This window comes from Panthera tigris, chromosome B1 (assembly GCF_018350195.1).
Source record: "Panthera tigris isolate Pti1 chromosome B1, P.tigris_Pti1_mat1.1, whole genome shotgun sequence".
NCBI classification, from domain to species: domain Eukaryota; kingdom Metazoa; phylum Chordata; class Mammalia; order Carnivora; family Felidae; genus Panthera; species Panthera tigris.
In genome coordinates, this window is record NC_056663.1 from 125,607,768 (window position 1) to 125,632,305 (window position 24,538).

At 37.8% G+C, this 24,538-nt stretch overlaps 1 protein-coding gene across 2 annotated transcripts in view; it reads right to left on the reverse strand.

The window, feature by feature from the left end:
* The window catches only part of BMPR1B (bone morphogenetic protein receptor type 1B), a 412,007-nt gene that overhangs the window by 328,261 nt on the left and 59,208 nt on the right, over window positions 1–24,538 (reverse strand). The gene's annotated exons all lie outside the window — the stretch shown is intronic.

Below are 24,538 nucleotides of genomic sequence, written 5' to 3' on the forward strand. Positions count from 1 at the left end.
CATGTTCACAGAGTTATTAACACAAAGTTTATAATCTAGTTGGAGAAAATAATTGTGTTTATGTATGTTTGTGGCTCCTTCTTTTATTGTAGAGTGCTTATCATATGCCAAGCACTAATGTGACAGCTTTAGGTTACCTCAATTGACTCAGTATCTGCATAAACACATACATAAAAATTCAAGTAACCATTCTTTAATGAAAAAAATAAAAGAATAAGCATTAAAAGATAAAATATGATGAACAGCTATATAAATTAGAGGTATGTGTTCAAAGAATATCAGTTACTGCATGAGGAAAATAAATTAATTCAGGAAATGATAGAATAAAAGTAAATTCAGATTAAATATAAGAAATATGTTCTAACACTAACATTGAATACTTCCCCAAAACTAAATTCTATTGTCACTCAATTCTATCCTTTTAATCTAAAATACTGTGTGTCCATGTTAATCTAATGCAAAATTCAAACCAGAAGTATATTTTTAAACATGCAACTTAAAGAATTTATGTTAACCATATTACTAAATCGTAAAGTTCAGCAAATTATAGATCATTTCTTTTTAAGATTTATTTATTTTTGAGAGAGAGGATGCACATGAGCACAAGTGGGGAAGGGGCAGAGAGAGGGGGAGAGAGAGAGACTCCCAAGCAGGCTCTGAGCTATCAACGCAGAGCCCAACTCGGGGCTCAAACTGACCAACAGTGAGATCATGACCTGAGCCAAAATCAAGAGTTGGATGCTTAACTGAGCCACTCAGACACCCCTATAAATCATTTTAAATTATCATCCTTATCAGACTTCATGGAGACCAATGAACCTGTTTGACCAAGTGCCAATTTGAACCATCCTTATCAAAATTGTCTAAATATGGAAATCTAGCATATCCCTCTATGAGGATGTTAACTTTTGCATGGACTGCCAGATGAATTTTCTTACTCTACCAGTTTACCAATGGGGTTTGCACTATGTTCATTAGTCCTATGAGGATCATCCTTTCACCAGCCAGAGACAGCTGTAATATTTACTAATACAAAAGTCTATGAATTTCCAAACAGAAGCATCTATTTATTTAACAAACTTTTAGTGATCACCTTCTACAGCAGTTAATATTTTTTAATACTATCCTCAAAATTGTTTTTATTTTTATTTTTTTAAATATATGAAATTTATTGTCAAATTGGTTTCCATACAACATCCAGTGCTCATCCCAAAAGATGCCCTCTTCAATGCCCATCACCCACCCTCCCCTCCCTCCCACCCTCCATCAACCCTCAGTTTGTTCTCAGTTTTTAAGAGTCTCTTATGCTTTAGCTCTCTCCACTCTAACCTCTTTTTTTTTCCTTCCCCTCCCCCATGGGTTTCTGTTAGGTTTCTCAGGATCCACATAAGAGTGAAAACATATGGTATCTGTCTTTCTCTGTATGGCTCATTTCACTTAGCATCACATTCTCTAGTTCCATCCACGTTGCTACAAAGGGCCATATTTCGTTCTTTCTCATTGTCACGTAGTACTCCATTGTGTATATAAACCACAATTTCTTTATCCATTCATCAGTTGATGGACATTTAGGCTCTTTCCATAATTTGGCTATTGTTGAAGAGTGCTACAGCAGTTAATATTTAAAGAGAGTGTCCTAGGGCACCTGGGTGGCTCAGTTGGTTAAGCGTCTGAATCTTCATTTCAGCTCAGGTCATGATGTCCCAGTTCATGGGTTCAAGGCCCACGTCGGGCTCTGTGCTGAGCGCAGAGTTGGCTTGGGATTCTGTCTCCCTCTCTCTCTCTGCTTCTCTCTCTCTCTCTCTCTCTCTCTCTTCAAAATAAATAAATAAACATTAAAAAAATAAAATAAAAAATAAAGAGAGTATGCTAGTCACTGGGTTGGCCACACCCAGGAAGGTAAGTCTATCTATTACTCTCACAGGAAATGAAAGATAGAGGAAAGGCAAGTATATTCCAAGAAAAAAGGGAAACACCCATGAGCAGAAAAAGAGATGAGGATATAAAAGCAATCTGGGATATGTGTTTGGAGTAAGTCTCAGAGAAAATGGGGATAAAAGGCTAGATTGTGGATGGTGGGGTCAGCCTTAGACAAAAGAGGAGCACTACTCTCTGCACCCTTCCTCAGACCCACGGAGGGTGAACACACAGAAAGCAGGCTACAACTTGGATGGGGAAGAGATTTCATCTCTGTGTCTATAAACCTCTAGCAAAAGGATATTTAGCATTTCCTTTCATTATGAAGGTAGGCAACAAATCACAGTGCCAATACCGGTAACCTTGTCACCAGTGGAAATCACAAACATTTTCATATCATATGTCAGTTATTATAGATATCTCTAAAAATGCTGTTTACATTACTAACTACTTTGAAATTAAGGTAGTTACATGACCTGCCACTGGAGCTTATTTCATGCACAATAAAGACTCACAAATAATATCAGAAGTGTTTTTTTATATTTTGAAAACTATCTCATTAACCAAAGGGATCCAAGGCCCAGAAAAGGAAGAGCAACCACTCTGAAGCATAAGAGACAAAATAAAGATGGGACGAATTATGTTGTCATTTCCTTCCATCGCCTCAACTCTTTGGTCAAAGTCTGCAGCACACAAGAGCCCTTGTGTTCATGATGCTGGGCGACCCTGAAGGAATGGTTATCAAGAACTAAGAGGAAGGAAAAGCAGCAACCCAGGGGACAATCCTCTATGTACTATAGGTTTTGACTGAAGGGTTAGAACAAACACAAAGAGAACAAACACAATATACCCTGAGACAGGCAACAGCTGCTGTAAAACTCCAGTGACCGAAGACCTTTTACTATGTTTCTAGGACTGCTTTCTCTCTCCAGCCCTTCCTCACTTCTCATTCCTATACCTTTCAATCTTTTACCTAGCATAGCCCACAGAAACTAAATAACTAAAAACTTTATTATGCACCACCACACCTAACTGCCCACTCCATCTGTGCCCCAACACTCCACTGCCTTTCCTCCAATCTGAATAAACAGTCTGTGCACTCACGTAAGCACCCATCTCCCTGCCCCACAGTCCCATCTTGGCACCCGATCCCATCTTGTGTGGCTAACTCAGTAACAGCACTACAGCCGTTCCCCACCTAACCTCAACCCGTCCCCTGCCTTGTATCTCTCCACTAAAGCACTCCCAGGCTTGAATTACTTTCATTAAAAAAAAAAAAAAATCAAAAGCAAGAACTTCTCTTGGACTAATTTCCTACTTCAAATACCATTCATTTCTCAGCTCGTTTTTTCCTCAAGAATACTGTCTACACTTGCTACCTCCAATTCCAACCCTTCAGGCTTTCCATCAACTCCCGCCTGCTTCTTGACCACCCCATATGTTGCTGAACTTTAAACAGGATTTAATAAGGTTATCAACTCCTTCTCCTTGAAATATTTTCATCACATGGCTGCCTGGTACACATAATCTCCTGAATGCCCTTCTACCTCACTATTTCCCAATCCTCCTTTTGCTGGTTCCTCTCTTCATATCCCCAACTTCCAAACATCAGAGTGCTCTAGGAACAGTCTTCAAGTTTCTTTTCTATGTACACTCAATCTCTAAATGTCTCATTCCGTCTATTGGTTTTAGGCAAAACCTCTATGCTAATGAAACCCAAAATTTCTATCTCCATCCAGGTCCCTTCCTGAACTCCCCACCTCACATACCCATTTTAATCGAAATCTCAACATGTCCAAAGATGAACTTCTGGTTTCACCCACACTTTCACATCTCAGTCTCCCTCGGCCCCATAAATGGGAACTTCATCCTTTAATCTGGGAAATTCCTTGTACTTTCTCTTGATGTCTATTTATCTCCCACACATAATTCAAATTCTTCCACCTCTCCCTTTATAATACATTCTGAATTTTACTTTTTCTCATCAGTTCTACCACTGCCACCCTGGCTCACCTGGGGCTGCTGTAATAGACTCCACAAGTCTCTGTCTTGTCCTATCTTTTGTCCTAACATTACTCTCCATGCAGCAGCCAGAACGATCTTTTTAAAGCCAATGACAACTCATGTTACTTACTTGATTAAAACATTCCAATGACTTTCCATATCACTAAAAATACAAGCTAAAGTCCTTACGAATGCCTGCAAGCCCGAACATGATCTGTTACCTCTCTGAATACCCACTTAGAACCCTCCCTTTGGATCAGTCCACTCCAGGCTCACTGGCTTCCTCACTGGTCTTCAAGCACACTGGTCACATTGCTGCCTTGAGTTATCTGCCCTTTGTTCTTCACTCTGTCAGGACTGTCTTCTCCCAAAATAAAATAAAACGTACCTCACTCTTAATATATGAAAACCACTGCAGTGATTATTTCTTTAAAATAACATCTTCCCCCTTTTTTGTACTTCCATGACTGAAAACTGTCTCCATTGGGTATTTTGGGGAATTAATCATGAAGAATTGTTATATACAGAAGTTCAATTCAATTAATTTTAATTCCCCCTTTAAAATGGCTTTCAGGGGCACCTGGGTGGCTCAGTCGGTTGAGCGTCCAACCTCGGCTCAGGTCATGATCTCGTGGTCTGTGAGTTCGAGCCCCGCATCGGGCTCTGTGCTGACAGCTCGGAGCCTGGAGCCTGCTTCCGATTCTGTGTCTCCCTCTCTCTCTGCCTCTCCCCCGCTCATGCTCTGTCTCTGTCTCTCTCTGTCAAAAATAAATAAACATTAATTTTTTTTAAATAATAAAAAATAATAAAATGGCTTTCATAGACTCCCTGAAAGAGTTTAACTGAAATTTATCTTCACATTTCTTTGAATTCCTGAAAGGTTTGGACAGATAGACTAGAAGTGTATTTATTTACCAAATACTTCACCTATATATATATTTTTTTTACTTCAACTATATTAAATATTTTTATTCTTACTTCCCCTGCAATTTGCAAGACACTTTCTAATATACTTCATAAAGTAACCAAGATTTAAGCACAGATTCCTAGAGGGAAATAATTCTTCCAAATCCCTTGCCTATATCCTGGGCTTCTATTAAATCCAGATAATAACACTCAGTATTTCTTCTTACAATTTCATGTAAATGGACTAGATCCCAACTTTTTGCTTATACCTAAGTAGAATTTTATTAAAAATTGTTTTTATAGAGGCATCTGGGTGGCTCAGTCAGTTAAGCGTTTGACTCCTGATGTCAGCTCAGGTCATGATCGCACAGTTCGTGGGTTCAAGCCCTATGTCAGGGCTCCACACCATTAGTGCAGAGTGTGCTTGGGATTCTCTCTCTCTCTCTCTCTCTCTCCCTCTCTCTCTCTCTGCACCTCTCTCTCTCCCCCTCAAAATAAATAAACTTTAAGAAATTGGTTTTATAAAGCTTAAACAGTGGATATAAAGTAGAAACTTTAGACTGTTATTGAAACAAATAGGAGTCTGCCTCTAAGTTTTGAAATAGCCTTTCCTAAAATAAGAACTTCCTACTTATTTTCAGTCTCACCTTTTCTAACTTAACAATTTATGATGAACTGCCTTAAAATTCAACTTTCTGAGGCTGAAGTGAAATTATTAAAAGATATAAGTTCAAATATATTAAATAGCCAAGACATGGAGATAATTCAAGGGTCCATTAGTAGATGAATGAGTAAAGAGGAGGCATATATACATGAAACATTACTGAGCCATAAAAAACATGAGATCTTGTCATTTGCAACAACATGAATGGAACTAGAGGGTATAACGCTAAGTGAAGTAAGTCAGAGAAAAACAAATACCCTATGACTTCAGTCATATGCCGATGCAAGAAATAAAACAAATGAGCAAACCAAAAACAGACTCTTAAATACAGAGAACAAACTGATGGCTGCCAGAGGGAAGGTGGGTGGGGGGAAACAGAGAAAGGGGTTAAGAGTACAATTACCATGATGAGCAATGAGTAACGTATAGAATAACTGAATCATTATATTGTACACCTAAAACTAATATAACACTCTATGTTAACTATACTTCAATAAAAATCAATAAGCAACTACTTGTAAGTATTCACAAGGTACTTAATTACCACCAGATTCTGAACAAGATATAAAGTTAAGTGAGGCAATTTTCTGCCCTCCAAGATTTTATAATCTAGCCAGGAATTAAAAGGAAATGAAAGGGACCAAATATTTGTCTCAAACTATCATGTGCCAAGCACTGAGTAGGGCAGGAGACATGAACTATATCAGTTAATCCATGTAACCACTCAGGGAAGAAGAAAAAAAGTATAGAGAGAGAGAGAGAGAAAGAAAGAGTGAACGAGCCTAGAAAAAATATTCCCCCATAACTTTCTACCCATTTACTCCTTAAATTATGTAGTTAAATCCCCTAAAAAAATATGTCATCTGTGATATATTATTTTATAAAATTTCTAATTATCAACATTCTGCAATGATTTTCTCTCTCTCATCCCTTAGTGCTAACATTCTATTTTGCTATATTTTAATTGGTGACAGCAGAGAAGTCTTGCAAGAAGCTAACCCAAAAGAACAGTACAATTACTAATCTAATTCTTCCTCTTTCTTCCTCTCTTGATCTTCTCTAAAGAAGGGCATAGGTGAAGTACATGCCTTCTAAATTCTGGCCCACTATTATCTCAGCCACAAGAAATAATCTTATCAATTTGCACTCCTGATTACTGAAAAACATGTCTCACTGAGAATTATCCAGCGATCAATATGAAATTGATTTGGAATCCAGAGCCATTACTTCTTCCTTTTTTCAGCACATCCTTCTTCCCTAGAGCAAAATCCTGTATCAAATTAGACTGCCTATGTCTGAGAGTGTGCAGAGAATCCAGAGGGAGAGAGACAGGGGACAGCAGAGAGGGAGAGACCTGGCCAACACCCCCATCCCCACAGTCTTTTGAGGCAAGTTCTTCTATACAGTACACCCCATCCCTCTGTCCCAGAGATGGGTCAGGTGGGGAACTAACTTGGGTCCTCTCCCACACTTTCTCCCAGACACTGTAATTGTGAACAGAGAATGTGGCCAGAGAGAAGTCATCCACTTGAAGGATGTCTAGACATAGGTCAACTGGCAAGTGGCTCCAATTCTAAAGCCTTGCTGTTCAATTCTTTCTTTGGACCACCCCCAAATCCTCTCACTAAGCCTATTGTCCTTACAATTAGCTTATGTTTCCTATAACTGTAGCACAGGTGGCTGGGCTGGGGTGACAATGGGACAGGGCAAGAAAAAGCCACAAAGGAAGATGAGTGGAATTAAACAATCCACAATGAAATTATTCAAATAATTATTCAAATAATTTGTGATTATTCAAATCATACTAATGATTCAAAATGGAAAGGTATGTTTATATTTAATATTTCTTCAAAGTTTCTGGTCTTAGGGTTACAATCCCAGCTCCTTCTTCACTATCCCAACAAGACTGGAAATCCATCATGGAACTGACAGAAGCATAAAGTAAGTCCCCAAAATAAAAAGGGTGAAGGTAAGTTGCATGCATCTCAATGAGGCTCAGAGAGAAAATAAATCTTAAGGCTTTCACCCAGTTGTTGATTACCAACACAAAAATGAAACTCATTCACCACACTTCTTTTGAACAGCAGCTGGTGTTTCCAAAAACATTTTTTGGAAGTTTCCAATTTATCACTGAACGGACAGGCACAGAAAATAATAACCAAAAGATGAACCTTATAATTCAATATTCTGATTAGTTAAAATAAACTTCTCTAACAATACACCATATTATGACCAACATAACAACAAGGATAAAAGAACCCTAGTTCTATTTTATTGGTAAAGAATGGCCCCATTAACCATTCATTTGAAGTTAGACACCTGAAAGCAACCTGGAAGAAGAAACACATCAAAGACCCAGTGAAGCATGACTTCAAAAGGTATTGCACAGATGTGAGCTTCCAGGAAACAGCCCACTCTGAGGCCAGAACTCAAACACAGGGTTGGCCGTTCACTTTCAAACTAGGAAAGACTCTGAATGGTATCACCACAAACTGCTTTCACAGTAAACTTCCCTAGATACAACTGGAAAAGTTTCCTTTTTAATTAATTTTAAAAAACTAGAATTTAACACTGTAAAGATCATGATCCCTAGAATCTAGTTCCCTGGGTTCTCCTGCTTGACTCTTTACTAGCTGCATGCATAAGGCTGGGCAAGTTATTTAATCACCCTAGAACTTGACTTTCTCAGGGTTAATATAAGCAGTGAATGTGATTATATTTTAAACATTAAAACGGTGGCTGGCACATAGTAAGCCCTATTCCTGCCTGAAAATAATTAAGAGTTTTTCTTTACTATCCAAGTCTCATACAAGATCCAGGTATCAGAGTAAATGGATAACTCTACTTCCTAAAAATAGATCAGCACAAGTGTGTATTTATGTTTGTGTATGTGTGTGTGCGTAAAATGCAAGTATCATTAAATTTAAAAGGTATTGAACAGTACCGTGAGACACTTTCATTAATGATGATAAATAGATTTTTTTTTCTTAGTTATTTTTCATCCTATAATTACCTCAGAGAAAACTGGGGTGAAGAGTTCAATTCTGGTTTTTAAAATGTCCTACAATTATAGCTACAAAACACATTCACAGACTAAGTTTAATGACCCCAAGCACAAAGCATGTTTTTAAAATAAGTATCTATTTTTACTATGGTTATTAATACCTAAGAAGGAGTTAATTCCAGTGATTATATGTAGTTGTACATAAAGATGAATTGTGGAAAACTTATCCTTAAAATGGACAATATTTTCACGGCTTAAAATAGATCTAGAATACGGTATTTAATATCTTTCAGTGTTCTCTTTCCACATCAAATGTGTGTTTACATTGAAGACAGTTAGCTTAGGATTATGTAAGACTTGTTTACAAACACCTACTGATACCAAAGGAGGTTTGAACACAGGTCAAACAATAGCTTAGAATCATTCATTTTACTCAAGGATTTTAAGAAAATTTTTGATTTATACTAAAGCATGTTATGGAAGACAATGTAAAATTATAATTAATATTTAATATAAAACAGGAGACATTAAAAGTTGTGCTTCAGGCTACTTGTCCAAGGCCCCAGGGGTGTGTGTTTGCTCTCCCTTCCCATTAGCCAGTGGGAACTCCTGACTGTATCATCAGTCTGTTTTCTTACTTCCCAGTAAGGGCTAGTTTCCAATGGGGCTACATGTAATCGTGGGGCCAGGGATGGAATTTGCAATCTAGCTGCAGTCTAATCAGAGTGAGTCTTAGCATTCTCACTAGAATTTCTGGAGTAAATGCACATGGCTGTAACTCTGGACAACACGGAATGAAGATGTGAAGCAATGAGGACATCCCACCTGGGGATGGTACAAATGTGGAGCAGGGCAGAGGCCAGAGTATTTTAGGAAACAAAGTTGGATCCCAATGACATCCTGAGCCTCTGGATCAAACCTTGCCTGAAGCTGATATCCCTGAACCTTTTTTTATTTTGTGAGCCAGTACATTTCTTCCACTGTTTAAGAGAGTCTGAGATGCACTTTCTATAACATAGTATTTTTTTTGTGTAAAAGTTGAAAAAACATTGAGAGAAAAAGAGCAGAGATTTTATTACCCATTGATCTTTTCTATTACTCAAGTCAATGCCTCTGTCTCACCCCACATACTATTCTTTCTCCTCTCCCTCACTATTCCTTTGTACTTGACGTTATGAATTTCCATCAATCTGTGTCTATCCCTTTCTTTATGAATTCGCTTAAATTTCCAAGCCCCTCTCTATGGCAGTCAGTCCTGAATCATCAAACCAAAATTTAAATGAATCTGCACTGGTTTCTTTCATGCCATTTTTGACATCTATATACTATGAACCTGAGAACCCTAGCCCATTTCTTCAGTGTGAAAAACTAATTATTATTATAAACGGGGAAAAGTGAATAGAGGTATCCATTCATACATAAAGTTTCATTTTTGTTACTGAAAAGGTATACTTGAAAATGCGTTGTTAATCTTCCTACACTTCCAAACTTTCAACAAGACACAGATCTTTATCTGCCCTTCTCCTCCTCCTCCTGCTAGTTTCATAGGAAATGTTCTCCTTTCTGCCCATCAAGACCAATCTCTCTCTCTACACTCCCCCAGTTGGTCTGCTACATTTTGAATTATTTTGTTCTTCCGTATCTTTCCTTATAGCTTAAAGCATTTTTAAGTCTCTTCTTTCCCAAATCGAAAATAAATACATAAAACCACATCATACAACCTCTGCCCCAAAGCCCATCTAATTTTTCTTTTCTGTATAAAATAAAATTAACTTTGTGTCTTTTTTTTTAACCTTTTGTAATATTCCACCAAAAGTTTGAAATCATATACACCGCTCACGTTATGTTTCTACTTCACGACCTTGTTCCAAGGCAACCAATTTCACCTCTTACTTGTGTTTTTCCTGCCCTTCGGCCACACCAAACCCCAGCATAGCCTCTCAGACACATAATGCATAGCAGCTTCTGTGTGTGTCTCCTTATTTGTGTCGTGCCGCTTCCTCCTCGTCTTTCAAGATTTAGCACAGGCACCGTTTCATCCACAAAGCCTTTTCCCACCTGCCTCTGTGACTCCCCACACAATTTCCTGATTTCTATCGCAGTAGAAAACTTGCCTACAGCAAATGATACTGTTTTTGAGACAGCAAAAAAATTTTTAAGTGCAAGCATGTAAAAAAAAAGCAGGTGTTTTTTTTAAACATTTTTTTTTACATTTAAGACAGAAAACAACTAACTGTTCACAAAAGGTCTTTTGGTCAATCATAAGATTATTCCAGGGCACCTGGGTGGCTCAGTTGGTTAAGCGTCCAACTTCGGCTCACGTCATGATCTCACGGTTCATGGGTTCAAGCCTCGCGTTGGGCTCTGTGCTGAGCATGGAGCCTGCTTCGGATTCTGTGTCTCCCTCTCTCTCTGCCCCTCCCCCGCTCACATTCTCTCTCTCTCTCTCTCTCTCTCTCTCTCTCTCTCTCTCTCTCAAAATAAATAAACATTAAAATAACAATAATAATAACAATAATAATAATAATAGGCTTATCCAGAAAAAAATAATAGAGATCTAAGGTATTTAATAGCCTGTGGCCTTTTTGCCCATCTTTCTGAAGTTGGGAACCCCATAAAAACATGATTCCATATCTATGTGTCGCATTCTGCCGTAGGGTTCTGCTATGCCAAAAATATTTCTAATAGTCCAACATTTACACCTCACCTAAAATCCAATCACAATAAGTATTCCTCTTTTTTTCTGTCTGAAAAAGAGAAATCAAAATGTACTGTTTGTAAACATCACCTTTTGGATATCAGTTTCTTTTTTTAAGTTTTTATTTATTATTTTTTAGTAATATTTACACCCAACATGAGGCTCAAACTCACAACCCTGAGATCAAGAGTTGCATGCTTTTCTGACTGAGCTAGCCAAGTGACCCAGTATCATTTTCTTTCATGCCTAATATTCCTTTCATCAAATATATAAGCTGAAGTATACAATGTTTTTCTAACCTTAAGAACATATAATTGTTGATTTTACTTTACAGTATTAAATCAGTATTTCTATTTGGGAAAAAAACTATAATTAAAATTGATACCTACTAATCATCACTGTCCCATTTCAAAACGAAGAAATCGTGTAAGTTAGAATTTTTTGAAAAATTATCACAAACATTACATTTTTGGCCCGTAAGAAAAACAGATTTTAGCAGTATAATAGTTTAGAACGTGGGCCTTGGTTCAGACTACCTAAGCTCAACGTAGCTATGAGATTTTGAGCACTTAACTCCTCATGGTTTTTACTTTTAATTTTTGAGGATTAAATAAATTAATGAGAACAAATTAAAGGGTTTTAAAGAGTGCTTGGCACAGAGTAAATGCCAAAAAAAAAAAAAGAAAGAAAAAGTTACCTATGCTTCTATGTCAAAAGAAAAACCTCATATATCAAATTAAAATACAAATATAATAAGCTCCTAAAAAAAAAAACAAGAACAAAGATGAACTGATGAAAACTAGTCACAATCAACACAAATGAAGATTTGACCAAAAAATAAAAATCAAATCAAATCAAACATAAATGGTTTCTATATGAAAAGATGCCGAACTCTCCTAAGAAAAATGCAAAACAAACATCAGAGAGACAGAATCTTTTCTTTGCCAGCTTCGTAAAAGTTTAAGAGCATGCTGAGACAGCCACCGGTGGCATCTATGGACACAGACGTGACCACATACTGTACTGAGCGTGGAAATCAGCACAAGTGCTGTGGCGTACAAAGTCTCCATGCTCCAGGAGACGTTCCCGCCGTTCTATGCATGTGTCGTCTGTAAATAAAAATTACCGGAAAACCCAAACACTTTATATCCATACAGTACACTTAAAAGAACTATATGCAGCATTTAAAGGAATTATGCTGGGGTGCCTAGGTGGCTCAGTCTGTTAAGCATCCCACTTCAGCTCAGGGGCTCAGGTCACGATCTGGCAGTTTGTGAGTTTGGGCCCCACAGCAGGCTCTGTGCTGACAGCTCAGAGCCTGCTAGAGATCTTCTGTCTTCCTCTCTCTCTGCCCCTCCCCTGCTCATTCTTTCTCTCCCCCCCGCCCACTCTCAAAAATAAATAAATATTTAAAAATCAGGGCACCTGGGTGGCTTAAGCATCTGACTTCGGCTCGGGTCATGATCTCACGGTTCGTGGGTTCCGGCCCCGTGTTGGGCTCTGTGCTGACAGCTCAGAGCCTGGAGCCTGCTTCGGATTCTGTGTCTCCTTCTCTACCCCACCCCGACTCATACTCTGTCCCTCTCTCTCTCTCTCTCTCTCAAAAAATGAACATTCAAAAAATATTTTTAATAGAAAAAATAAAGGAACTATGCAGCTTTGTATGTATTAATATGGAATACCCGACAACACTTACCGTCAACTGAAAGCAAAGTGTATACAGCTACTCTAAGTTGTATTTAAATGACACGTATGTTATATGTGGTATGTATGCTCTATACACTGTTGTACAGCACGGATATGTGTATATGCATGCACATATATAATATACATAAATACACATACACTCTGGAAGAAGAACAAGAATCTGGTCACAGCAATCGTCTCTGGGAAGGGCACCTGAGTGGTTGGGAGACAGGAACAAGGAGAAAGCTTGGTTTTGCAGCTTTTCAGTTTTGTACCAAGTACAAAAACCTAAAAATCCTATTCACCCAGTAAATTAAATCGTTTTATTTTAAATCAAGTTGCTAAATATTTTTTATATTCTGTTGTACTAAGCCCCTAAAAAAGCATCTATCCATGCTCAAGGACCACATGTAGGTGATAATCTCCTTCAATTTTTCCAGCGGTCATTTCCTTTAAGTGACTCATTATGGAAGATTTCCACAAAGATTAGAATGTATACCAAGAAACATTACTGAAAATGACTTCACGTACAGTTAGTTCCATCACTACCCAATTAACTACCAACAATAGGAACCATGATAGCTTTTAAGTGGTTGGTAGTCTTGCTTTTTAAATAATTAGTAGGTATTAGGAGATAAAATCTTGAAATAGTACAGTTTTACAAAAGTTATACTTGAATATCTTCAATATAACTTGGCATCTAAAAGAAGGTTACTGCATCTTTCTGACCGTAACCACCAAAGACATTATCACTATGACAATGTAAAATATTTTGCCAACTGATGTAATTTACTGCAATTCTGAAAACTTGTTAACATCACTAGAAGATCATTCCACTTTTAAAAGTCATTTCTTTTAGAAAATAATTTCAGGCAAAGTGTCAGCATGCATAGGGAATAACTTTGTAGTTGAACATCTTGTGTGCAACTGCTGCGAAGAAAAAATGTCAACAAAGTATGTCTTACATTTTAAAAACTGCTGTAAAGATAACCCCCACTGTTCTATGGAACATTAAAATGCTCCACAAAAAGATCTTTACAAGTGTCTACATAATCAAAGGGGACTCAGACAACCAATAAAATCCACATGTCTTCCAAAACAGGCCGGGAAACTGCAAAAGTGAATGCCTGTCAAATAGACAATGCCTCATCAAGGTGAGAAAAAGCTATTCCCTATTCCCTATTCCCTATATCCCATTTTCAAAAAACAAAAAACAAAACAAACAAAAAACCCTAACAAACGGCACAGAGTCCTCTGTGATTTTAATGACAGCCTCACTCTTAAGAAATGTTGGGGTTCAGTCAGGTGGGAAGACGAGCTCCCCTTACCATCAAACTATCTGAAGTAGGCACTGCCCCTTCCCCTTCTGAATTAAGATGTGGAAGGGCTGCAAACTGCTGGTGATGCTGAACGCTCTGTACTGGATAATCAGTGATCTGGAAAGTATAAAACACACCCATTCTGGTGAGCCATTTTATTGGTTCTGGTTCATAAGGTTCTACACGATAGAATTTCACGTCCTACACTAAACCTTAAGCTCCAGGTGAAACAGAAGTTTAACGTCTTTAAATGGGTTTAATTTTGATCAGGTTTTCAGTGCCAAGGCCTTCACTGTAGAGGCCTTCAGAGATTCACACAAAATCTTGGGAGTTGCAAAGATAGGTGGTTGGTTACCCTCAGCTTTTCAAAGAGGAGGTAAAGGGGAGAAAAAAGAATGGTTTTCCAGTGTGCAATGTTGCAGGGAAGCTGCAGGAAGGCGGGAAAAAGAAAGGAGAAACATACTAAGAGTAGGGAGACAGTAGGACAAGTATAAGGAAAAACAGCGACAGGAGAAAAGGAAGATCCACACAGACCTTGATTACAACCTAAGGAACTGGTCTGTCCCCTGAAACAAATCTGTACTTGTAAGACTCATGCGGGAGCCTTGGAGTCCAACCTGTTCTGATTCTCAATGACTTCCTGCAAGCAACTGCCTCGGGGTGCTCACCTGCAGATGCACAGCCAGGGACACAACTGTGCCTCTTGCAGCCCCGTAAGCAGTAGCCGGTGAGATTTACATCCCAAAACCAAACATTATACTCTGTACGGGAAGTTCTCAAGTACACTTGCATACAGTGAAGCATGTACTTTCTCAACTTTCAAGAACAATGACAGATGTCTAATCTCTTGGATCAGGATTATGTGGTGCCTGTGTTTATAATACCCAAATATACTTAGTTCCCAAGTGTATACAGGGCAATGTATTCATTCATAATTCACTCACTCCCTCACATGCACACTCCCCATATTTTTTCTGTGCCTAAAGAACACTTCTGGGTCCGTAACATGCTACAGAATAGACAACAAATAACCCAGATATATCATTATAAAGTGTAAAATTCTATATGGAACATAGCTAGTAACGGGACAGCATGTAACCTGGGGTGTGGAGGGCTGGTAGGAATACCAGCAAAGGTTAGGCTAAGGATGTGCCTTTTGAATTCAAATTGGAAGCATGAGAAAACAATCAGTTGTCCAAGGGAAGATGACGAAGAAAGCATTTTAGGAGAGCAAATAACAAGCAGGTACAAAATCTCCCAAATTTGATGAGGAGCTTAGAAAGTGTAGGGGCCAAAAGCGTGGAGAATGGATAGCGGCCAGGTAACAAGACTATTTTATGGACCTTGTTAAGGATATTTTCTATATCCTGAGAAAGGTTACTGATAGTCAAATGAAGCATGATAATTACTAGTATTTACTGATCATCTACTATGTGTTAGGAACTATTCCAAAGACTTCGTATTAATTTTTTTAATCCTCATAAAAAACTATGAAGCAGGTGCTACTGGTACCTACATTTAAAGATGACAAACCTCTATTAACACAAAGAAAAGTTAAAAATGATGGGCTCAGTGTAAGTGCAGAGTAGGATGTGACCCATACAGTATGACTTTTATACTTCCTTTATTTTTGAGACCAACCTAATCAAATAAATAAGTCCTCTGCTCCATGGTGTAGATAAACCTTCCTCTATTGACTCAAGGGACTCAAGTTAATTGGAATAATAACAGTGCCTGGAGTAGATGATCATTTACCTCCAGTAGTAAATCAAAAAAAAAAAAAAAAAGTAATTCACACTTATATTGACATCATTAATATCCACCTCTATTATTTTAGACATTATGGCAATATCTATATAGAGGTAAACTCTCCAAAAGGAAGCCCCAGTAATAACAGTACCTGAAAAAGTTTTTAAAAGGAAAGGAAGAAGAATCTAAAATTATAAACTATACAGAATCAAATCCTACCTATGATGCTGATAATTAATAGGTAATTAATAGTGACTCAAAAATATTTTAAACATTAGAATTTTAAAATCAAGTCTAGCTTTTTTGACACAGTATGAATAGCTTATTCATCTGAAGAGACATAATTATATTCACTGAAGCACATAGATGTAAACACATATATGGATAGAATTATAGAGTCACACATGGTTTTTACACACTAACATTTCTGAAAAGGGTTTGAAGTCATAAATATGTGTAATACTATTTTCTTTAAATTTGGCATTTTCCCTTTTAAAGATGTTCAAATAATTTATTATTGGTTTCTAAGGAAATTCATGATAACTCAAAAATATGCAAATTTATTTAATAGAAATATTTTCTTATGATAGTCTAAACATATTTATCAGAACAGGACTGGACAAGTCCATCATGACATATTTATTTAATTAAGTTTCACTTCCTATCATTTTAAAATTCAGGATAATTACAGTCTTTGTTTTTTCTACAATTCAATGCACAAAAGATAAATGCACTGAATTTTATGTACATGATGAACTGCCTACAGCTTAAAGAGATGCTTCCAAACTGAGTACTGTTTTCTCCTCCAAAATTTAGAAATATTCAAAAATAGAGGTGCCTGGGTGGCTCAGTGGATTAAGCACCTGACACTTGATCTCGGCTCAGGTCATGATCTCACAGTTTGTGAGCTCGAGTCCCGTGTTGGGCTCTGTGCTGACAGCTCAGAGCCCACTTCAGATCCTCTGTCGCTCTCTCTCTCTGCCCCTCCCCTACTTGCACTCTCTCAAAAATAAACATTTTAAAAAATATATTCATAGAATATTCCTGCACTATTTTTCAAGTTAATCACCATGCAATATAATAAACTGCAACTATCACATCACAATGTTTTATTCTACATTTCCTCTGAAAAACTTCCCTTAATTCCCAAGGCCCAGAATGTGTGCCCCTCCTTTTCCTCAGCATCTTGAACTTCCTTACCAGAGCACTTCACTCTTTAGGCAGTACTTGCTTCCTTGCCTCTACCTTCCCATACATTAGAAGCTCTGTGATGATCAGCACTGCATGTACCTATGTATGTTCGGCACTTAGCACAGTGCCTACCAAGCCCCTACTATCCAGCCAAGAAGTTAACTGTCGAGGTAATTTCCTAAGAGCAGAATCATAAGGAAATCAAAAGCAACATAACGACCTGCTAGAATAAACTGAGAGAAACATGATGCTTTATTAAAAAATAATAATAAAGGCATAGCACCTTATGAAAATGAAAATCCTGAGGAATTGTACTTTCTAATCCACGATGTGCAAGTATGCACTTCTTCAACTTACAGAAGCATAAATCTGAAGCAGTCAGGGTGTGGTATATAAAGTCAGATACATACTCTAAAGCTAATCCAACTCCACTTTTACTAAATACTGAATCATTAACTTTCAACACCTTTTACATTCTACCACACCTATTCTACTTGGCAAGAATGCACTTACTTTTTTTTTCTTTGATGAATTCTTTCACATACACACACACACACCCTTGCATGACAACCTGAGACCTAAACATCACTACTCAGAAAAGAATAGTGACTTTCTTGTAAAAGCATGAGTATTTTAAGTTCATTAGCTTTTATTTTCCAGAGTATGTTCCAGGAACTCAGTTCAGTGGTTCTAACATGCATCAAAATCACCTGGAAGGCTTGTTAAACTACAGACTGCTGGGCCCCACCATCAGTGAATCTGATTTTTTCAAAAGGTTTGGGTTGGGGCCCGGGTGATGGTGATGTTGCTGATCTTGGGACCACACAACATCTAACGCCCTAGTGTGCTGTGAAGAGATGTTTCATGAGGGGAAAATATCCGTTCTCAAATACTGTTGGAAAATGCTACACATTCTGTATACCTCTTAAGATCTCACTATACCAGGGCACTTGGGTGGCTTAGTTGGTTGAGCATCCAACTCTTGATTTTGGTTCAGGTCAAGATCCCAGGGTCACGGGATGGAGCCCTGCGTCAGCATGGAGCCTGCCTGAGATTCTCCCTCTCTTTCTTTCTCTCTCCCTCTCTCTCTCAAATTAATACATTTTTAAAAAGATTTCACTATACACATTAGCATATTAAAATCTCTGAAAAGTTCTGCAGTAAATTAACTGTTTTTACTTTAACAAAAAAACTATTTAAACCTGGAATCTTTTAATCAGAGAGAAATCATTAACATCTCACTATACTCTGTAGAATACACTGAAAAAAATCTTCATTTGACTCTTTTTAGCTGTTTCCTTAAAATATATTTTAGCAGAAAATAATTTTGCCCTTGGAAATAATCCAACTTCTTACTAAGGATCCCTATCCAAATAAAACAGTCTCTCAATCTCAGATCAGGCAGTTCAACCAATCACGTGCACCATTTCTGGCCGTGCTACTTTTGTAGCTCTTGGTGTGAAGTAAATATCAAGATCACACCATGCTTCAACCATTAATCCAATTAACTACATATAATGCATAATTTAACATCATTCTGAATCTGAATTACTGAAAGCCACAAATGCAACTTATCTGTTCACATTTACTAATAAAATGCTTAAAACAATGGAATAAAAGACTTTAAGTATGTTCAGGTCAAAATATCCTCTCACACACGATCTTATCTGGTGTTTAGAAACACCTTGAGTGGAGCTGATACGGGAGGCATTTCACTCTTACCCTGTTGTCTTACTGAGAAAAGGAGCAGCAAAGTGAGTCACCGATTCGTGGAACTGGGTGACGACATGTCTTTTGACTAACGTTCCAGTCGTCTCTCATTACACTGCACCGCCTTGCTGTAACTTTCATACTCATCCTGTTCACTTTAGGGAGGAACTTTTCTCTTTCTCCTTTTCATCCCAAAAATTGCATGGGAAATACAGATTTTAAATCTTCCACGTTACAGTACAGATGGGTACATTCAAATACTGCTATATTAGAAGCCAAGCACTGCTGGCTGCCATGAGAACTGCAAAAATGAATTACTAGAAAAACAAAATGAAAGAAAAGAGTCCATTCTAAATGAACATATCAGTGAATGTTTAACAGGATTTAAAGAATTTAAGCTCCATCAGGAAAAAGATTTTTGGCAGTTCTGGTACCTAACCCAGTGACTGGCACCGTGTAGGTGTTCCACGTGTATTTACTGAACTAGTGGATCAGCGACTGAGAGGCAGCAATTTGGAAACAGCACAGAAACAAACAGTATGTTTAAAAGAGTTTAATCCTTGGGGCACCTGGGTGGCTCATTCAGGACTTTGGCTCAGGTCATGATCTCACAGTTGGTGAGTTTGAGACCCGTGTCGGGCTCTGTGCTGACCGCTCAGGGGCTGGAGCCTGCTTCAGATTCTGTGTCTCCCTCTCTCTCTGCCCTGCGTTCGTGCTCTCTCTCTCTCTCTCTCTCTCTCTCTCTCAAAAAATAAACATTAAAGAATATTTTTAACAATAAAAGAGTTTAATCCTTTATACAAACTTTAATTTAAAAGGATCACCAATATTTCCACAGGGTAATATAAACCTTATATAACATAATCATAATGTGTTACATCAAGAACAGAGGTTCTACCACTTAAAACTTTCCCTACCAAAGGAGATGCTTTTGCTACTCGGAGAAACACAGCAGGAGACTGCGGATAGGGTAAAGAGAACACCTATTACACAGAATGCCATTTGAGGAATAGTACTCATTTAATGAGCTAAACTAGATCGTATTTCATGCCAGAAAAATTACTTCCTAAAAAACTCACAGATTTCTTTAGAATTCAATATTTTGGGCTTATTTTTATAATTATATCATTTTCAAAACAGTAATATGCTACATTTTAATCCCATAAATTATTTTAGTTAAAGAATTTACATCTGTTTGGCAAGTCATATCAAAGTTACTGTATTTTAATTCCTCTATTTTATTGGCAAAATTGTTACTCTTGGAAATATAACATCTTTCACTGAAATCTCTTAAGACTAAATAAAATTATTCATTTCAGTTTCAACAATATTATGAGTATATATTTACCTTTCCTTGGGGGTAGGTAGAATAAAATTTTTCCTAAATTACTAATAACAGAGACTTCTGACAGAAGTCAGGGTAGCAATTATGCATCTGTTTCCATTTTTATTATTGTACAGAACTTTCCAGATGTTTCTCCATTGGTAAGTCCCCGAAGAATACATTTACTAGGTTCCCTTTATAATCACCTTACTAATGGTAACAGCAATTGAATAGAAAAAGAAAAAACATGTTCATAGGAATCTCTATGATTCCATAATTTTTATATAACAAGAAAATCTGAAATCCACAAGAGCAACTTTCCCTCCAAAAAAGGTTTAAACAAATGAGAGCAAGGACATGGCAGAAAAGCACAGTGGGAAAGAGAACAAAGTAAGCAGGAAGTAAATCTGGAAGCAGTCTGGCCCCTAGTGAGTTTTTATGCATGTTGAAAGAAGAGCCCAGTGCCGCAGGTGTGCAAATGACTGCCCTTGACTGAGAGGAGTAACATCTGCAATATTCCTTCAACCCTTAGTTAACCTTAACATTCCTCCCAAACTATGAACTACACCACCAACAGACTGCAGCCAAAAATCCAATGTAAGACTTCTAGTTAGTCCACAACTACTTAACTGACATTTCATTTATGCCTCACAACGTACCTTCAAAAACCTAAGTTCTACATTCAGTACTCCTTCCTGTCAATTCATTTATCAAAGAAAATAAGAAACAAAATATGATTTCATTTTTTTTCATGTAACTAATTTTAAAACTCATTTTTACACAACTAAAAATAAACTTCTAAATCCTGTCCCAGTAACTAATGGCATGGGAAAAAATAATATCCGTAATGCAAAGGCCTGAAACAAATAAGAAATGTTATCACATGCCTGGCTTTGAACTTTAGAAAACCAGAAAAAAATTCCTTTGTTGTGGTGTTTCTTTTTGAATTCTCCACAAATGTAATGTGTCTTTTTGACAATTTTTTTTTTATTTTCCCACAGAACTATTTTCATTCAAATGCAATGAAATCCATTTTGCTTCCATATTCAGCAAAGCACTCTGACATTTGTACACAGATTTATGTATTACGGTAGCAGCTCTGATTTCAACACAAATAAGCCTAAACCAGTCATTATCGTCCATTTCCCTTGTCAACGGTGGTTTAGGAACAGGCAAGTGGCCTAATTCTTGCCAATGAGAAGACAGGGCAAGACTGCTGCGGGGCCTCTGGAGAAGGTTTCTTCCTTCCATACTAGGAAAGAGACCTAATAAAAGATGGTATCTATTCTTCCGGAAATGTTCTCATATCTGAAGGTGGAGTGTGGTGCTAAGAGTCAGAGGATGAGGCCAACACAGAATGTCAGACACTGCAGACGAACAACAGCAAACAAAAAACAAAACAAACAAACAAAAACTCTGTGATGACATTGAGCCTCTAGTCTGAATCAGTCAGCTTTGACACCACCCTACCTAGACATCCACCTCAGAGATTGTAAACCCAAGACTGGCCTAGGATTTTGCCATAGCCTGCTTATCCTGCCTTGTAAGTTTCTACAATTCTTGAATAAACTCATTTTTGCTGATAAAAGAGAGAGAGAGAGAGAGAGAGAGATTATAAACTCATTTCTTGTTCATGTCAGTTTGAATTGGAATTTTCCATTTGTATGCAAAATTACTCTGATAAGCCAATGAAATAAAATGTCAATTTACATTAGTTTAGCTGACTCAAGGACTCCTACCTACAACATTCAATGACTAAAATTTTGTAGAAAACGGAAACTGGAGAGTAATCTAGCATTGCACATAATAAAGTGCTACTCCAGAGCAGTATACCAGCACAGAGGAGGGAGGAACCTCACTGAGAAGTTCATGAGGAAGGAAAAAAATGATAGTGAGGAAGGTTTCCTTAGTTTCCTCCTGAACAGAGGCAGGGCAAAACGCTGGCAAGGATCAGGCTAAGTACGTGCTAAATTAATGCATCAAAGTCCAAACAAAAATGGTTTAAACTGTTAAACCCTTGAATTCAGAGCTCAATTATACATTTGATTTTACTTCACTATAATTCTGAAAGAAATGTAAACACAAATGAGACTTTAAAAACTAAAAGGACATTAAGATACACTGTCCTTCAATCTATAGGCTGCTCAGATATGCAAATCTAACCTTTTCTCTGTTCCATATCTGAGGCAGAAACCAACTGCAAGAAATAAACGTAGGGCCAATACTCTGCCATAAAGAGAAGTGGGGCTGTGTGCACGCAGTAAAGGGCTCTTGGTATGTAACCTCAGGTCTTTTTATTTTTTTCTTCATCATCTGTGACCGCCATTTCTTTCTCCTCTCCTAGCTGCTCTACGAATCACTTTTCGGCCACTGGCTCCCCAAAGCACAGGTCTAAAAACCAGCCCCCAACTTTTCCCCACAGCTCACACACATCCACCCCAGAACCCGGCAGCCCTTCAGGAGAGAAGCACGGACGTGAAGGGAACCAAAGCTGATTTTCCATTATGTCAGTTCTCCCATCAGCCCGTCAGCAGGAAGGGACCCCTTCCCCTTTGCCCACTCCACTCCAAATTTTGAAAATGTGAGCTGAGTGAGAAAGGGCACCACAACCTCAATAACAATATAACTTCCAAATATTTGAACTAAGCATTTCAAACAGTTCCTGGTTAACAGGAAAGCCTGTGGTTTGGCATAAACAGGGGCAGCCTGTGGAAAAGTTTGCCAACGTTGATACCAGAAATTAACTTGAAAACATTTCTTTTTTGACACAAATGCTTTTTAACTAGGAGGCAAAAATATAATTTCATCTAAAGCACGCATCTTAGGAATATCATTTCCCATCCAAAGGCAACCATCATCCAAAGCTGAGCTGAGAGGGAAGTCATCATGGCATTGTGGAAAGAACACTGGTCTAGAAAGTATTAGTATCCTTCACACTGGCTGAGTAGCTGATGAGGTAACGCTGCTGTTCAGGACATTAAGTAAAGGAAAAACAGGTCCCCCACCTGCCTACCTTGAAGTCCATTCCTGAAATGCGCCCAAACTAGTCATCTAGGTACGGATCTACAGTAAGTGACGTTTCTGTAAGTCTTAGAAACTCACCTCAGCCCAAAGCAGGCTCTAATGCCACTGCCATCATGCCCTCCCCTCCGCCCCAGGGACAGATGTGTCACTGCCTGTGACTCCAGCTAGTCTCATCTGAGGAGAACTGGAGAGAAGTGGCCAGCCATCCCCTGTTCTCTCTTACATTTCCTCTTCTCATTCTCTTCTACCGTATCCATTTTCCTCCTTACTCTTTCCTGTCTCTTCTCTCATTTCCCCCTTTCCTTCCAACTTATAAATTTACCCATGTATCCAAACACAGTTAAATATGCTCAATGTGGTGGGGAGTTCTAAACTGGAAATATAAAAGTGGTCTCTGCTCTCTTGGAGCTCACAGTCCAGTAAAAAATGTAGACAGATAAGCAATCACCACACAGTCAAATAGGTGCTACCACAGAGCTCCGCACCAGCACACAGAAAGGAGTAGCTCATCAGTTGGAGAGGGGGAGGGGAGAGGGTTGAAGATCCACTTACCTAACACCTAAATAGATGCGTGTGACATGAATCCACCAAAAGCAACCCAGATGGGTTTTGGGGTTTTGTTTTGTTTTTAACTGGCTGCTGATACACAGTCCCACCCAGGCCACAAGAAGAAAACATTTATAAGCCTTGTCCTTATTACACTTCTAACTAAATCCATACAATTTAGCACATATGTCTTGGTCATTCCTATATCCATAATGCCCAGCCTCGCACAATGCCTAGCACATAGTAAGTACTCGAATGTTTTACATAATTGACTTCAACAGCTTATGTATACTGCTATTTTACTGAATTCTCATTAATTTTGACTGTTTTAAGATCCTTACAGGAAGCAACCCCATCCAACGTTATCTGAAACCATACCTTCACTCTTTCGCATGAGTTCTGTTTGAGATTAGAGCTTAGATTTGTTTTAAGTTTAAAAAATTGTTATATATGTATATATTCTAAATAAAATTATTCTGAGAAAACTTGCCAATAATATTTTTAAATCATTTTTGTATTAAACTTCAAAAATCCTAAATAATGCCTACCTCTTTAGTGCTTACTAATGCTTACTAGTTACAGAATACATGTTTTCAATTAGAAGATTGCAACACCTTTTGGCTTTATTTTCGCCACAATTTTCTGTGGCAATAAATTTAATTTCAAAAGAAAGTAGCTATAGATTATGGAACCCACTATAGCTGTGTAACACATAAATAAGTCTCAGACAGCTTTAAAGCATATTAAAGAGAGTTGTGAAATATATGTGTAAACATGAAATTCTGAAGTGTTAATC